The sequence below is a fragment of the Nannospalax galili genome, unplaced genomic scaffold (assembly GCF_000622305.1).
Source record: "Nannospalax galili isolate Female #2095 unplaced genomic scaffold, S.galili_v1.0 scaffold503, whole genome shotgun sequence".
NCBI lineage: Eukaryota > Metazoa > Chordata > Mammalia > Rodentia > Spalacidae > Nannospalax > Nannospalax galili.
In genome coordinates this window covers 207,375-225,445 of record NW_008349770.1, presented here as the reverse complement: position 1 = coordinate 225,445, position 18,071 = coordinate 207,375, and positions in this window count along the sequence as shown.

Sequence of the window (18,071 nt, the reverse complement as noted above, 5' to 3'; positions counted from 1 at the left end):
GGAAGTAGAAAGGCAGGAACCACAGAGTAAAAACTGTGAAAAATAATGATGGCAGTGTGTTGTGCTTGGGGTCCAGATGTCAATGCTGGGCAGTATGGAGTCTGGTGTGGCACTTTGGTCACAAGGCATTGTGACGGAGACTGGAGAGCCCTGAGCAACCCTCCTGCAAATTCCCTCTTAAGGGATTCAGCATGTAGTTCAAGATAGTGGTCACTGTTTTCCTGAGACTATTATATCCTGGGCCCAGCATAAGGCTCTCACTCATAACAGGCACTGCGATACTGCATCTGTTTCTATTTAGTCTACTTACACATAAACCGAAGCACAGAGTGGGTTAAGTACCTTGCCTGAGGTCACACAGTTACAGACCCACCACTGCCTGTCTTCTCAGCCCTTGAGTCACGATGCCTCTTGGGAGACTAAGTGAAGAAATCGAGTGAGCTTGGAGTTGAACTTTCACATTTTTGGGTGGTAAACACTTTTTTAAGGCATTCCGGTCACAGCTGGAAGACTAGTATTTATTGAAACAACTTGGGAACTGGTGCTAAGCAGGTTGGTTGGCTCCATGAAGACTAACAAAAAGATAAAGTTGCAAAAAAAGGCCAAAAAAAAAAAAAAAAAAAGATAACAGTTGCCAGCTAAAAATCGTTGGCATTCTGTGACAGCCCTCCCTCCCGTGCTCAGAGTCTGCCTGACTTCCCTTCTCCACTTAGTGCCAGGATCTGGTTTTCCCCTAAATCAGAGAGAGACACAGAGATGCTGCTGCTGGGAATAGTCTCAAGCCCTAAGAAGACAGACACTTTTTGCTAGGTTTGAATGAAGCGTCTCCCCCAGGCACCTGTGTTTGAACTCTAGGTTCCCAGCTGATGGTGCTGTTTGGGGAGGTTGTAAAACCTTTGGGGAGGTGGAGGCCTGGCTGGAGGAAGCGAGTCAGTGATCCGATCCTTGCTTGAGGTTTATAGCTGCTGGGTTTCAGGTCGGTGCTCTTCTTGCTGGCTGTGGGTGCTGTGTGGCCAGGTGCAGTAGGCCCCCAGTGCAAGGAGCTGGCAGCCTCCACGTCTTCCCCACAATGCCTGGATCACCAGCAAGAATAAATACTTCCTTCTTTAAGTTGTTTCTATCAGGTGTTTTGGTTAGGGCAACAAAAAGCTAGCTAATACCCTTCTTCAAATATTTGAAGGGTGTTCTTAAATTCTTTTAGAGGCATGAACAGATAGAGATTGCAAAGAAGCAAGTTTTACCTTGGGATAAAGAAGAGTCTAGAGATTCTAGAATATAGCAGGCTGGTTGTCACGTCTTGAATGCCTGACTGTGGTCCATGGGCAGGAAACTTGGCTTGGCAGGTAGACATAGTCAAATGCCCTGTTTTCACGTTTCAGTCCTGCTCTTTAGTTACCACATTCCAGCCAGCTGGGTCTCCCCAGCAGAGGTAATACGGATTTCCAGGCTCCATAGCCCAAGTCTATGGCAGAGAATCCTTGGTGGAGTTAACGAATGCCAAGTAGGCCTTCCAAGTAGGAATTCCCTGGACGCCACAGAAATCCCCAAGAAGTCCCTTGGTGTCTGCAGGGGATTGGTTCCTGGATCCCTCAGAGTCCCAAATCCACAGAGCATATCACCTCCTGATGCTGCACACCAGCTAGATGACTTGCAATGCCAGTTCACTGTAAGTGCTGTGTAAATAGTTGTTATCCTGTTGTGATCATAGAATGATAGCAAGAAAAAAGTCCACATGTTCACGGCCCTCAGTACCTCTTTCTGCCTCTCAGGAGTCAGACAACTGATAGCAAACTGGCAAGTAGATGAAATCTTGAGCAAATCTGCTCCTGTAGTTCCAACAACTACAAAACTACAGGTGGACGAGTTCAGTGCGGACGCAATCACTGTTTTCAGATCTCTCCATTTGAGGCTGTCTGAATCCCTGGATACAGAGCTTTCGGATGCTGAAAGGCAGCTGAAAGGCCTCCAGGCAAGCTGTCCTAGACGTCACAGAACATAGTCTTACCAGACAATAAAGAAGCCTCAACTTATACACTTGATTAAGTCACTTTTAGTAAAAACCAAAAGATTTGAAAAAGAAACCAGTTATGGCCAATGAAATCATCTTTCAACCCACAAAGGCAGCAGGATCAAGTCTGCTAATCTGCTTGTGACAGGGTTAAAGTGACGCAGAAGTCCACGCTACATATAACCTGACAAGTGCTGTGCTCACAGGACACAGACTGACATTAAACTGCCAGCAAATTGGCTTTCTCACTGTGACCCCACCTGTCATTTAGAGGCAAGCAGAACATATGTCTTGTGGGATAGCAGCAGGAGGTCTTGGAGATGAGGTCACTCCTAAATAGAGGAGTCTGTGCAACAGCAGATGTGGTGGCCCAAGTCTTTAATTGCAGCACCTGGGAGGGTGGCTGAGGCAGGCAGATCTCGACGAGATCAGGGTCAGTCTACTCTACACAGAGAGTTCCAGGCCTGCTGGGCTACAGGGAGACCCTGTTTCATAAAACAAAAACAAATAAAAAGATTCTATGCTCCATACTGATAATGTTGGTCGGTATGAAAACTAGCCAGTACTGCACTGTCTCCCCCGCCCCCCGCCACCTACTCCATAACATCTAAGGGCCCTTGCTTCAAATGATAGCTCTCAAATTAGGCTTTAAAAAGTATCAAAGAATCTCCACAGCAGATGGTCCCTACACCTGTTACCCTCTACTCAGAAACTCAACTGGGATTTCAGAAAGTAGATTTCATGGAAGAAGAGCTCAGCGCCAGAACTGATTAGCCAGGATTGAAGCCTCTGATTTTATGGTAATAATTTACTGCCCCCCCCCACTGTATTGATACACAAAGCTGGCCAAATACAATATAACATTTCACATCACAGATAAGATCCCCACTCCTTGTTTTAAGACATTTTCTCACCACAAAGGGATGGCTGGTCTAAAAGCAGTGATGTCAGGATGGGGCCTACGGCCGAGTGGTAGCAAGCTTGCCTAGCATACAAGAGGCTGCAAGTTCAGTTGCCAGTCCTGCATGCACCATGCAAATAAATGATGTCCATAGAAAGACAGTCTTTCTCTTGGGTTTATGGTTTTCAGTGTTGGAGTTCAAACTCAGAGCCTCATGCATGCTGGGCAAGTATTCAACCACTGATCTCCATGCCTAGCCCCACACTGTAATGTATAGTTTTAGACTATAATTTCTTACCGTCCTGAAAGATAAAGGTGTTAACTTCTAGTCCTAGTCAACAATGAAGGTGCACCTTGTCCTTTCAGACATTCACAGCCAATGACAAACTTGTGACAGCTGGGTGAGAGGCGTTTCCTACGGCTCATGGTCTAGGGAAGCAATCCTGGGCTTCTGGAAAGACTGGGTTGATTGCCCTCATGTTGGTAGAAGTGAACTATATCAAAGCCATGAGTCCCGTGTTATTTGCTGTGATAATGACAGTTTATAGTTTTGGTTGTTGTTTGGTCTTTTGAATAGGGTCTCCTACATAGCCCTGGCTAACCTGAACTTGCTGTGTAGCCCAGACTAGTCTCAAACTTGTGGCAGTCCTCCAGTCTCAGTTTCCTGAGTGTTGGGATTAGGGATGTGTGGTATCACTCCCAGCCTGACAGTTTATAGTTTAGAAGTGTCTGTCTGACGTGTGTGTGCACTAGTTAGTCTTTGTCAACTTGACACAAACTAGAGTCATCTGGAAAGAGGGAACCTTAATTGAGGAATTTTCTTTATCAGACTGGCCTGTGGGTGTGTCTTTGGGCTTGACTACTAATTGATGTAGAAGGGCACAGCCCACTGTGGGCAGTGCCATCCCTAGGCAGGTGGACCTGGGCTGTCTAAGAAGCTAGCAGAACAAGCCAGGGGAGTGAGAGGGAGCAGCATTCCTCTATGGTCTCTGCTCAAGTTCCTGGCTCCAGGTTCCTGCTTGAGCTCCTGCCTCAACTTTCCTGGACGGTGAACTGTGAGCCGTAAGGTGAAATAAACCCTTTCTTCCAGGTTGTTTTTGCTCATGTTGTTTCTCGCAGCAGCAGAGAAGTAGAACACGAATATTCTAAGGGAAACTTCCACTAAGCGCTCGTTTGGTTGCTGGAGAGCATTCACTTATGTTGTGCAGTAAAACCAAGGAGGGCAAACAAAACCCACAGGGTGTGCTAAGCACAGGTAAGTGTTGAGTACTTAGCACGCGTGCTGACGTAGATAGGAAAGACAGACATGCTGGGAGGAACCCACGCCCATGAGGTCATAAATACCCACAAGGTGCTCGGGTACTAAATGTGCAAAAGGCACATGAAGCATAAAATGTACAAGAAAGTTCACATACATGGGGCATACAACACACATGAGCACTTGTCATGCTTCATCTTCACTGTCAATCTGACTGGATTTAGAATCACCACGGAAACACATCTCTGGTGTGTCTATTGAGAGTGTTTGCAGAAAAGTTAATTGGAATGGGAAAGGCCCACATTAGTGTGGGTGGGTCCTCCCTTGCACTGGAGTCTGGGCTTAATACAAAGGAAAACGTGAGCTGAGCACCAGCATTCACCTTGGTCTTCTTCCTGGCTGTAAATCCAATGTGCCCAGCCTCCTCACACCCCTACCCCATACCTTCTAGCTCATGGACTTATCTCTTCAAACTGAAGGCCAAAATAAGCCTCCCTTCCCTTAGTTGCTTTGTTAAAGATTTTGTCACAGCGACAAGACAGTAACTAATACAGCGCTTCATGCAGCCCACACGCGCACACGCACACACACACACACACACACACACACACACACACATCCTATATGGTTTGAGAATTTTGGTTTGGTCTTTTTGTAGTGTGGCTTCTGAGGTGTTGTGTCTGGTGACACACTGGAGGGACATGAATGTAGGTACCTTCCCCCAAGACACATGGGATCCAGGATTCTGGAAACCTGCACTAGCTAATAACTTTGATCATGCCCCCATGCTAGGTCCCCAAAGATGTCCAGAGACAATGGCCAAGGGCTGTCCATGAGACCCTGTATTTACAGCACATAGTCAGGTCTCCGTGGGCTCTTGGTGTGTGGGGGCTCTTGGAACCATGGGAGGCCTTTCTGCTTAGTTTAGGGGGTTGCCCAAGCTGTAGTGGCCTCTTAGCTCCCAGGTCCCAATCCAACCTCAGCTCAAAGGCAGGAGATTTAGGTGAACTGGTCTAACTTGCTCATTGCAGACCTTTCTAGGGAGGCAGCCCCACATCCTTGTCCCTGCCCCTGATTTCTGGGATAACAGAGGATGCTGAGGAAGTGACTCAGCTTGTGGACAGTTGCAATTCCCTTTGTACCCATCATTCAGTTTTCAGAGCTTGGGCTCTTAGCACCAGACCATAGAGGGCAAGACAGGTAGCCTGACCTATCCCCTGGCAGCCAGAGTGTGGTGTTAACAGGTTTCTGTTAGGATTCAGGAAAACTCTTGGAAGTGGGTTTTCACAGGCTCTGCAGATAGTCCCAAGAGAGGACACAGTATGAAAAGACCATTGCCTGGGAGGTCCTTGGTTTGGTGACATCAACTGTCCATTCAAAATCTTGGATCTTACAAAGGTTCCTGATTTATCACACCACAGGTCTGCCTCACTTAGCTCTGCTCCAAGCTTCAACTTCCACGACAGGCAATGCCAGTTCTGCAACACCATCCTCACGGCCATGGTTATTAACAGTGGGGAGCTATGACCTTTGCTTTAGCTTCTCACAAATAATGGGCAGAAATGGTAGATGGGTATTGTGACCATGACCAATCAGGTGGCTTCAAAGGCTGTTGGTGACTGGTCTGAGCATCTGTGATTCATGTTCTGTACAGACAGCGAAGGGTGTGGTGGTGGTGCCTCCCTGTCTTCCAGCAGAAAACTCATCTTACAAAAATGATTATTAAAAGAGGGAACAGGGGGCTGGAGAGACGGCTCGGGTTCAATGCCCAGTACTCACATGGTGGCTGACAACCATCTCTAACTCCAGATCTAGGGATTCCCATACCCTCTTCTCCAAGGGCATTGAACACATATGACGCACTTACATATATGTAGGCAAAACACTAATACACATAAAATTAAAATGATTTAAAAAAAACAATAGTCAAAGAAGCTTCTGTGGCGGTGAGCAGCGATTAACAACGCAGACTCACAGCTGGCCAAAGTGCTGAGAGGTGACTTTTGAGCGCTCAATCCTTAATGAAACACCTACAGCAACCCCGCAGGGTTCAGGGGACAGAAAGAATGCAAGAGTCAGAGGATGGGGAGGAGTGCTGTGGAATGCTGACTTCTGGATGGACGTGGTGTCGCACTCGTGAGCTCAATGTTCTGCCCTCACAAGGTCAAACCAGCAGCGTCAGTCCACATTCCAGCAGGCAGCACTAATCAACTCAGTGAGTCATAACCAAAGAAAAAGGAAAGGCCGTGAAGGTCGGAGCAGGACATGCTGGGGACACCTGGGGGAGTGGGAGGTGGGAGGTGGGGGTAGACATGATCAGTATACACATGTATGAAATTGCCAGAGTAGATAAAAGATTGTTTACAAAGAAACTTCTCTTAAAAACAAGGGAGCGTCAGCAGAGGTGAAAGAACAAAGAAGCACGAAGAGCGATGTAGGAAGTGACCGTTTTAACTGAACGCTGTTGTGTTCTGATGTCCTGGCTGACTGTGAGGCGGTTAGCCCGCTGTGGGGAGGTCGACCCTCCACCCAGGAGAGACTAAGCTCATGGACGTGGGGGAAAAAAAAAAAAGACATGCCAGAGGAAAAAAGCTTCAGTCACAAAATCAGGCAGATGTGGTGTATGCGCCTGTACTGTCAGCACTCAGGAGGCTGAGGCAAGAGAACTGTGAGTTCAAAGCCAGTCTGGGCTACACAGAGAGTTCAAGGCCAATCTGACCTACAAAGTAAGACCATGTCTCAAAAACCTGAAATGAATAAATAAACCTGTGCACACTTAAGGTCAGCAAGACAACTTGGTGGGTGAAGATTCTTGCCGTGGGACGATATACACTCAACTCGAGTTCAATCCCTGAACCTACGTAAAGATAGGAAGGAGAGAACTGACGTCACAAAGCAGTCCTCCGACCTCCACGTCATTCCACAGGGGTCCCTATCATATAATGAAAGACTCCCCATTTCAAAAACCCCTTTGGATACATTTCATGGCATTGAATGAACAGGAATGAAATATGGAAGCCAATCCACAGGAAGGAGAAAGTGGGCTGGCGAGATGGCTCAGTGGGTAAAGGTGCTTGCTGCCAAGCCTGACGACCTAAGTTCAATCACCAGGACCCACATGGTGGAAGGAGAGAACTGACTCCTGAAAGCTGTTTTCTGACCCCCACAAGCATGCTGTGTAATGTGAGTGCCCATCCCTCCCACATACAGAATAAAATCTTTTCAAAAAGACAGAAAGGAGCATGTCAGTGTTTCCAGGTATAGAAAAGATGCTTGCTACGTTGTAGGTTATGCAGAGGACAGAGTCTAACAACCTATTTTCCATCAGTTTTTTTTTTTTTTACAGTGAAACAGAACACGTTAGCTTTGTATATTTTGAGTGTTTTAAGTTACAAGATAATAAATAAACCTTCATTTCACTAGTTTTTCATTGCTTTGAACATTTATAACTCAGAATAAGTTTTTAATTTTTTAAAATTTATTTTTATTTTATGAGTCTAAGTGTTTGGCTTGTATATATGTAAGTGCACCATGTGCATTCAGTGTCTCTTGAAGCCAGAAGAGGGTGTCTGATCCCCTGAAAATGCAGTTACAGACCTTTGTTGAATGCCCTGTGGGTGCTGAGAACCAAACCTGAGTCTTCTGTAAGAGCAGCTCTTAACCCTGAGCCATCTCCCCAGCTTCCTTTTTAATGTTTTGAAGTTTAATGTTTTAAAGTTTGTGGGCCTATCATTATTTTTCCATTAAAAATTCTTTTTGGACTTATCTATTTTTTTTTTTTTTTTTGGTCTTTTTGAGACAGGGTCTCCCTGTAGCCCCCGCGAACTCAGTAGTTTGTTTTGAGACAGAGTCTCCCTGTAGCCCTGGCTGCCCTGAAACTCAATATGTAGATCAGGCTGGTCTTGAACTCACAGAGATCCACCTGCCTCTGCTTCCAGAGTGCTGGGATTAAAGGCGTGTGCCACCACGCCCGACTTCTGTTTTGTATTTTTTAAAAACTATTTTATTTATTATTTTTATTTTATGTGTATGAGTGTATTGACTCCATGTATGTAAGTGCATCCATGCCATGCAATGCCTGTGGAGGCCAGAAGAGGGCGTCTGATCCCCTGGAACTGGTGTTACAGATGGTTGTTAGACACCATGTGGGTGCTGGGAATTGAACCCAGGTCTCTTAACCAGGTACTCTTAACTGCTGAGCCATTTCTCAAGCCCTACAGCCCAGAATCTTTAAGGAGAATATATGTATCATATTGAGTTTTAGAGCCATCCCTCAGTATCAGATGGAGATAAACCCTCTAGAATTTGTATTTAAATAAACAACACCAACCTTGACCCAGCCAAACAAGGACTCTAAGTTGGAAGAGACCCTATGGACTGCTTAGTTGACCCCCAACCAAGAAGGAGTTTCCTCTTCACCATTCTTGACCAGAGACCAGCTGGGCTTCAGCCTACAACACTTCTAGAGACTGGCCTCCCCGGCAGTAAACTCTGCAGACCGTCTCACACCCACACTCTGACAAGAAGGAGACAGATGCTAAGACAGGGCATGGCTGCCATCTTGCTGAACAAGAATAGAACATTTGCAAATAGGAGGTTTGAGGTTAAAACCCACTGTAAAAAGAGGATCTGGAAGGCAAATATAATTAGCTGTATAAACATATTATTGTCAGTTTGAAAAGAAAAGCCACCTCATGAGGAATCAGTTGCTTGCTTTGAGAACTGAAACCATTTACTTATTTATTTAGGTGATACTAAGCACATACAAAAGAAACCACTGCTGATTTTTTCCCTGGGTGTTTGATTCTAAACCAAAGTGCCACTTCCTCTTTAGAAGTTATGGTGACAGTGCCCCAGAAAATGTGGGAAAGAGACCTAAGTCTACGCTCCACAAACTTAACTGTGGCATCGTCCTTCTGACCAAATGCGTACAACAGGTTTCCACAGCTGTGATCCTGACTCTGGGTTAGGCGACTGTGATAACTATCTTAGATAAAAACAAGAAGTGTGAATGTTTTATTTTGGTTCATGGTTTCAGTCTGTGATTGGCTGGATCCACTGTCTTGGGGCACATGATTGGGCAGAATGTCTTGTGGGGAGTGTGTGGTGGGGCAAAGCTGTCTAATCTCATGTGGAACCCTTGGCCTCAGGCTTCCCAATTCCCAGAACTATAAGAAATAAACCTTTGTTCTTTATAAACCCCCCAGGCTGGGGAATTCTGCTGTAACAGCACTGCGCTGGACAGCTTCAGTGTCAACTTGACATACCATGGTAGAGGGAGCCTCAACTGGGGAATTGCCTCCACTGGACTGGCCTGTGACCACGTCTGTGGGGCATGTCCTTGATTGTCCGACTGTGGGTCTCCCCTGGATCCACTCTGCACATCCTGAGGTGATAGAGTCTTGGCTGTGCCCTTTCCCACGCCCTCCTATCACCCAGCACAGCTGCTTCTCCCCCTGACCTGGAATTTTTCTTATCATTTTGGAAGTTCCTTTGCTTCTCTAGTGGATTCCTTAGATTTTGGATTCCAGGTCTTCTTTCTTGATTACACTTTTCATTTTGTGTGTGAGGAATTTCTCTTTTGTAGCGTCCGGAGAAAGACCCCATGGGAGGCCCACGGTGCATGTGCTGGACAGCTTTAGTGTCAACTTGCCATACCTGGGTAGAGGGAGCCTCAGTTGGGGAATTGTCTCCATTGGACTGGCCTGTGGCCATGTCTGTGGAGCATTTTCTTGATTGTTGAGTGTTGTAAGAGGGTCCAGCCCACTGAGGGCAGTGCCATCCCTGGGGAGGTGGTATTGTATTGTATAAGAAATCAGGCTGAGCATGGACCAGAGGAGCAAGCCAGTAAGCAGCATTCCTCCATGGCCTGTACTCCAGTTTCTGCCCTGAGTCCCTACCTTGGGCTCCCTCAGTGATGAACTGTGACCTGGGAGATGTAAGCCTAATAAACCCTTTCCTCCCCAAGAGGCTTGCTGTTGAACCTACCAACCTGAGTTTGATCCCTGGAATCCACATGGTAGAAAGAGAGAATCAATTATCCTCTGACTTCTACATGTGCACATGCACACATACAAATAAGTAATAAATAAACAAATGAAATAAAAAAGAAAGCACAAGGTGAAAAGGTAAAATTATTCTATATTGTTAAAGTATTTTGGTTGATTTACAATTCTTTCATAAAGAAAAAAATTGGCATCATGTGAAAAGCCTTGTAGTTTGACTATCCATAAGCAGACCACTCAATGCTTCATTTTCTCCACCTCCAACCACCTTTCCCCATATCTGTGTCACCTGTTTCTATGCCCCATAAATATTCCTAGACCCTATCCTGTGGAGACAGATATGCTATTTGGAGCATCTGTCTTCTCATGTTTGGCCACTCCACAAATAACTCTCCTTTGAAAAGCTTGACCTTTCAGTGATAGGCATACTGCATGGTGGGCAAAGTGGACCTCTCTTGGTAACACTTGGGACAGTCTCTGTCTCTCTGTCTATGTCTCTGTCTCTCTGTCTCTCTCTGTCTCTTCATCTCTCTCTGTCTCTGTCTCTCTGTCTGTCTGTCTGTCTCTTTGATCCATAAGCAGACCACTCAATGCTTCATTTTCTCCACCTCCAACCACCTTTCCCCATATCTGTGTCACCTGTTTCTATGCCCCATAAATATTCCTAGACCCTATCCTGTGGAGACAGATATGCTATTTGGAGCATCTGTCTTCTCATGTTTGGCCACTCCACAAATAACTCTCCTTTGAAAAGCTTGACCTTTCAGTGATAGGCATACTGCATGGTGGGCAAAGTGGACCTCTCTTGGTAACACTTGGGACAGTCTCTGTCTCTCTGTCTATGTCTCTGTCTCTCTGTCTCTCTCTGTCTCTTCGTCTCTCTGTCTCTGTCTCTCTGTCTGTCTGTCTCTCTGTCTCTTTGTGTCTGTCTCTGTTTCTCTCCCCCACACACATTCTCCTCAAGGAAAAAAGACCTTGTGACTTGGACTATCAGCCACAGCCAGGAGAGTCTCAGAGATCTGACCCAGGGGCACTCCCCTGTCTCAGACTCCCCGTTGCTGTGGCTGAGGCTCCAGGCTGTTTTGTCCTCGATGTGTATAGAATGCGTATTTTTCCTCTTGCCTTGAACTCTGGGATGACTGTAAGAGCCAGTCCCACCTTTCCGATCAATCTTGGAAGATCCCAAGAAGGCTGATTGCGGAATGACGGGATGTTGGTGTGGGGGGTGTCCAGCCGCTGCCTCGGGTTTCTGGCTGCAGGTGCCTGACGCCCCTCCTACTCAGCACCTCTCCATCTTTGTCTTCTTGGCTCTGCCCACCCCCGTTTTCTTGTTTTCTGTCTCTCTCAACTCTACTGCTTTGTACAAGTTGGTTCCCCGGCCTAGAAGGCTGTCACTGAACCCCTTTGCCTGGCCAATGTTTCTAGAAGGTTCTTACTTGCCTTTGTGCCTGGCCAATGCTTCTTTACTTTAGGTGAGGGGTTGCATCCTCTAAGTGCCCTTCCTGACCTTAGGAGCCTTTCAAGACAGGGTTAACATCCTAACAGTGTGTCCACAGGACTTCACGCAGTGCATCAACACCTCCCAAAGTAGCTGTCTCCTTATTTTCCTTCCACCAGACTGTCAGGTCTTTAAGTCCTGGGACTTGATCCTTGGTACTCCTGTATCCCTTGAGCCCAGCCCTGCCTGACATATAGCAAGTGTTCAATCAGTCAGTTAGTAAATGAGCATGTGCATGAACTTGAGGGCCCTTGGATTTGTGGTTTAACCTGCAACAAATGCCTTCACCTAAACTGGAACAGTCGGCAACTCTGGGTGTATCATTTTTCTTCCACCAGACTGTCAGGTCTTTAAGTCCTGGGACTTGATCCTTGGTACTCCTGTATCCCTTGAGCCCAGCCCTGCCTGACATATAGCAAGTGTTCAATCAGTCAGTTAGTAAATGAGCATGTGCATGAACTTGAGGGCCCTTGGATTTGTGGTTTAACCTGCCTTCACCTAAACTGGAACAGTCGGCAACTCTGGGTGTATCATTTTCGTGTGAACTACACCTGGCTCTGTTTTCTTCCCATGCTGTTTCCACTTGGCTTTCTTTGTAGAGTTCTGAGTAACTCTGCGGGAGAACAGCAGGTCATCACCGTCAAGCCCAGCACGGAGCCTCTGCTCCAAAGCCTGAGGCGGTCACTGTTCCACAGCCCCCTGGGCCATTCTGCAGAGGAGCTCCATTCCAGCTCTGGACAGTAAACACCCTCATAAAATTTGCCCTGCCAGTTTTCTGTTTTCTGTTTTCGAGAACCATAGAGGACGAGGCAGAGGGTACAGTTCCTTGTGTTCCTAAGGTGATCTGCCACGTCTATGGCAGAGAACCAGCTAGCGAGTTCAGGAAAGGGGTTGTTGGTTCTGTTCAAGGAAATCAAAAGATGACATTACCTGGGGATGCTTTACCTAGAGCATTCGACAAACACTGAAACACTGAACACGTGTAAGAACACACGCCCATGCCCACGGGTGTCACGTAAGACCATACACACCCATGTGTATCATGTGTTTGTCATGTGTTTATGTATACATTCTCATGTGTATAGACATAGTTTCATATATACATGTAGTTACGTTTAAAGAATATATACATTATTTATAGTTTGTGGTATATGTTGCTTTGCGGTGCTAGGGATCAGTATTATAATGCTATTGGAAAACTTAGGTCTTGGTCTTCTGTTAGGGGTCAGACCAGAAGTGGTTTAGGGTTTGCTGGTTGCATTATCTCCGATGCAGTGATTCAGCTCTGCCATTGTATTTCTGGAACAGCTGTGACCTGGCTGGGTTCCAATAAATCTTTATTCACAAAAACGAATGGGGCTGGATTAGATCCAGCAGCCGCAGCTTGGCAAGCCTTCCTTAGATTGTAGGTATGATTGGAACATCGCTCCTGTGATAGTTCAACTTCACTGTCGACTGGACTCAATTCAGTCTCCAGCACACACTCTGAGGATGCATGGGAGGGCGTTTCCAGGAGGTTCAGCTGAGGAGGGAAGGCCCACCGGAATGTGGGAGCAACTTCTCCTAGGCTGGAGTTCTGAACTGAGTAAACAAGGGAGGAAGAAAGGCAGCCGGGCACCAGCACTCATCTCTCTGCTTCCTGCCTGTGGACACATGGTGACCAGCTACCACATGGCCGTGCTGTCATGCCTTCCCCTCCAAGATGGACTCTGCCCTCTCTAACATGAGCCAGGGCAGGCCCTTCCTCCCTTCAGTTGTTTCTGTCAGGTAATTTGTCACAGCAACAAGAAAATAACATGCAACATCTAACACAAAACCTATCCTGAAGTTAAAGATGGCCACATAATGTAGTTACCGTGTTTTCTTTTTAAATGTGTGTGTGTGTGCATATTGCTTACATGTATGTAAGTGCACACATGTCCTGCAAAGCCCACAGAGGACAGAAAAGGGTACCAGGTCCCCTGGTACTGGATTCATGGATGGTTGTCAGCCATGATGTGGGTGCTGGGATTTGAACCCGGGTCTTCTTCAAGAACAGCCAGTGCTTTTAACTGCTGAGCCATCTCGCCAGTCCTCTTTTTAAAATTTTATTGCATTTTATTTTCGGGAGTACACGCACACACACACGTACACACATGTACACACACATCACACCACGTATGTGTGTGAATTGACAACTTGCAGTAGTTAACCATGTGAGTCCCAAGGATCGAACTCAGGTCACCAGGCTTGGCAGCAAACACCTCTACCCACCAAGCCATCTTCTTGGCCACACAACATATTTTCCTATTGAACACTTTTGAAAGTAGAAATCATACAGGTGAGAGTAAAAAGTGCATCCACAGAAACTAGGAGAGCAGAACAAGCCCCTGCCAGAGGGGGACACATCCAAATATTACACACGTCACCATTTCCACCCTGGACATTAACAATCATGTTTAAAATGCGTAAGGAGCTAAGGTTCACTGTGCATCAGCAGCTCTCAGAAAACGAATACCTTTTAGCTTCTCGTACCTTCCTACAAACACGAAATCTGGATCTGGGTTGCAGCTCAGTGGTGGAACACTGGCCTATGGAGTATGGGGAGACCTAGATTTCATCACCAGAGCTGAAAAACAAGACAGTTTGCAGCTCATGTTTTCTCCTTGAAAAAGAACCCAGAGAAACAGTGGAGTTCTTTGTAAACAATCTTTTGAATGTGTGACGTTGTATTCCTTTCCTAATAACGTTCAACTTTCTGCCAAGAAACTCCTTGAAGAGAATGAAAACACGGTGGGGACCCTCTGGCTGATGTGATGTCTGTCAGGACTACCTTGTGTCAGAGTGATGCAGACTGGGGCCCTGCTGTGGATGTCACCACCAGGACTGCCTGAGCACTGACCGCTGAGGCCGAGATTAACCACCAGACCCCGAGGCTTGGCCACAGTCGGCGCCCGCAAGCCTTCTACAGTTTACAGAAAATTCGAGTTAAGAGGTGGAATGGGGGCATGGGGTGATGGAGGCTTCAAGGGGTGGAACCCTGTGGACGGCCACCCCTGGCACCACCTTCAGAAGGGATTAATGCTGCTTTCATGGGCTGAGTTAGGTCTCTTGAGAGTGGATTATAAAAAAAAGTGTGGGCTATAAAGAAGTGAGGCCAGTCCACACACATGGTTCCTTCTACACACAGCTGATGCTCCTTCTACTTCATCACGGCGACGGTGAGCATGTCTTTATGGGGACACCGGTGTCATGTCCTACCACCACAGAACTGTGAATCAAATAGCTTTTCTAATACAGCACCCAACTTCAGATATTTTGTTAGAGCAACATGAAGTGGACCAATAGACTACTATTCAAATCTTATGCACTGAATCATCACCGATCCTCTCAATGCTCAGATGCCCCTTGTCCACTTCTGCACTGTAGTTTCACTGACTTAGCACCTTGGTGCTGTTTGTTGATCTGTACTCTTGCACTCCTGAGCCAGGGCTGACAGCTTTGCATCCAGAGAATTTCTCAGCTCTTGCCCTCCTCAGTGGAACCAGTGGGTCTTGCAGAGCTTGCTCCTGCCCTGTACTGGTTGCCAGAGGTTGGCAGGGGTCCTGGGACTGTTGTCGCCCAAAGCCGAGTCTCACTGTCCCTAGACTCAGCCCAGGTTACGATCTTTATCAAACAGCAAGTCAACTTAGGCAAACAGCCATTCATCAGCAAGTGTCAGAGTCACCTGCAGAGATAACATCTAGCAATGGCGTCCACGCTCTGATTTTCCTGCCTTTGTGTGTTTTTCATTTGAAGCATAAGAAATCTACGTCTTTGCCCGGGCACGGTGGTGCATGCCTGAAATCCAAGATTGAGGCAGCGGATCATGAGCTCCAGGCCAGGTCAGTTGGGGCTATGTTAAAAGCCCTCGGAAAGAGACAGAGGGGAGGGGGAAAGGAGGGAGGGAGCGAGGGAGGGAGGGAGGGAGGGAAGGAGGGAGGGAGGGAAGGAAGGAAGGAAGGAGAGATGGATGGAGGGAGGGAGGGAGAGATTCATTCTGGCTCATAGTTACAGGCTACAGCCCTTCACGGTGGGAGTACCATGGCAGGAGTGATCATGTCCTGTCCACAGTGAAGAGGCAAGAGCGGTGAGTGGTGCTGGCGCTCTGGTCATTTCCCCTTTTTATTCAGTCGGGGACCCCAACCCATGGGATGGCCCTACCCATGTCTTCTCTCCTCAGTTACACCTCTCTGGACAGGCCCTCGCCAACATGCCCAGAGATGGGGCTTCTGGGTGATTTAAATCCAGTCAAGTCGATGATCAGGATTAACCATCTCAGCCACAGATGGAGCCAGCACAGGAAGGCTCTCTGAATAAGAAATCATGCAGAGTGGATTTTGCATCTGGTGTAAGGAGCCTGTATTTCCAAGGGAGATTTAAAAAACAAAATCACTGTGGATGCATTTTTTCATCAATTAAAAAATAGGCCATGATGGAGGATTTCACCATTTCCTCCCCTTGAACTTCTTGTCCTAATGTGACGGACTCAACCAACTTGTTAATTTCAAAAGTATTTTCAGATGGCAGAAGCCATGGAACATTCAAAAAGGAAAATAAAGCTTAACTCCACCCAGCACTAAATTTGCTGTAAAGTTTATATATTCCTTTACAGACTTTCAAGATGTTCAATCCTCACATAAAAATATTTCTGTCGGAGGACTGGAGACATGGCTCAGTGGTTAAGAGCTGTGGCTGTTCCTCCAGAGGACCTGAGTTCAGTTCCCAGCACCCACATAGCAGCTAACAACTGTCCAAAACTCCAGTTCTAGGGGATCAAACACCCTCTCTGCCCTCTGAGGGCATTGCATGCTATGGGTGTACTTACTTACATACACACAGGCAAAACACTCATACGCATAAAATAAAAATAATAAGAACTTTTAAAATATTTGTTAAACACAAGACTAAACTGTAGAAAAATGAAAGTATAACAAGAAACCATAAGGAAATCAATTGGAGCAGCACCAATCACGGCACTCAGAGATGCACACTGTTAACACGTGTGAGCCAGTTTCCGCTCTCTGTGCACCTGTGTGTTTTTAAAGGCATTCATTTCTGGGGCTGGAGAGATGGCTCAGCGGTTAAGAACACTGGTTGTTCTTGCAGAAGACCTGGGTTCAAATCCCAGCACCCACATGGCAGCTAACAACTGTCTGTAATTCCAGTCCCAGGGGATCTGACAGACTCTTGAGATGTGGAGGCAGAAGGATCAGGAGTTCAAGACCACCCTCAGCCTCCTGGCAAATTTGAGACCAGCCTCGGCTACAGGAGCCTGTCTCAAAAAAGTAAAACCAAAAAGAATTTACTTCTCAGTGTTCTCCTGTGCCTCTTCACTCATCCAGTAGACATGTATGGAGCACCTACAACACGCTCTGTTAACCCTGTGCTGACATAACAACAATGTACAAATGCGGCCGGTCCCTCATGGTGCTCAAGGCACTGGCAGCCCCAGGGAAAGATCTTAAAACAATGACCAATTTTTCACTGCAAAATAAATTGTATTCTTCTCTAGGCCTTAGGGTTTCAAACTGCCTTTCAAACTGTTTCCACTAACGTGCTCCCATAAATTCTAATCAGCCCCCACTTTTCTTTCCATTAATAAGCCTTTGTAACTGTTCAAGGGACAGGTGGCCTGGTATCCTCTGTCCCTTCTTGTACTTCCCCCACCGTGTCCTCCAAGGACAGGTGAGTCAGCAGGCTCAGAGGCAGCCCTACAGAGCACAGACTGTCCCATTCAGAGGCCTCGCACAAGTTTCTGGTCATAGCTGCAAGACCCAAGGAAGTTCTGTGAACTCTCCGACGGGAAGAAGGGGGCATCTGGAACAGGAAGTCGTGGGGCTCTGGAATACGACAAAGCTCTATGAGAAGCTGCACCAAACAACTACGTGAGAGGAAACGTGGCTCCCTTGCTTCCAGTAACCACTGACTTGTGGAGAAAAACCGTAGCATGGCTGGCAGCCTGGATACTGAACTCCCAACACAGTGTGGCCCCGCAGCCCCTAACCCCCAAGAAGCATGCTTGAGTCTGGGGCCCAGGCCCTGAATGAGCCTCTTGCTCAGCTGGAAGCCAGAGAGGACTCTCCCCAGGAGGGCCTGGGTGACTGCTGGAGCAACTTCACCAGGTTTCTACTCTGTTTGACTGTGGAGATGGAGACCTCTTACTCCGTTTGTTTTGATCAGATTCACACTGCTGGGGAAATGACCCGTGTCTTAACATTTTCAATAAGCAAAGAGGACACATTAAATTCAGAATGCTCAGCGCACAGGGTATGCCACGCTCTTGAGGTCAGTGGGTGGTGTTTCACTCCTAGAGGAAATCATCTATTTGTTCTGAGGTTGAAGGACTGAGCACACAGCACCTGCTGGTTGTTTTCATGCTG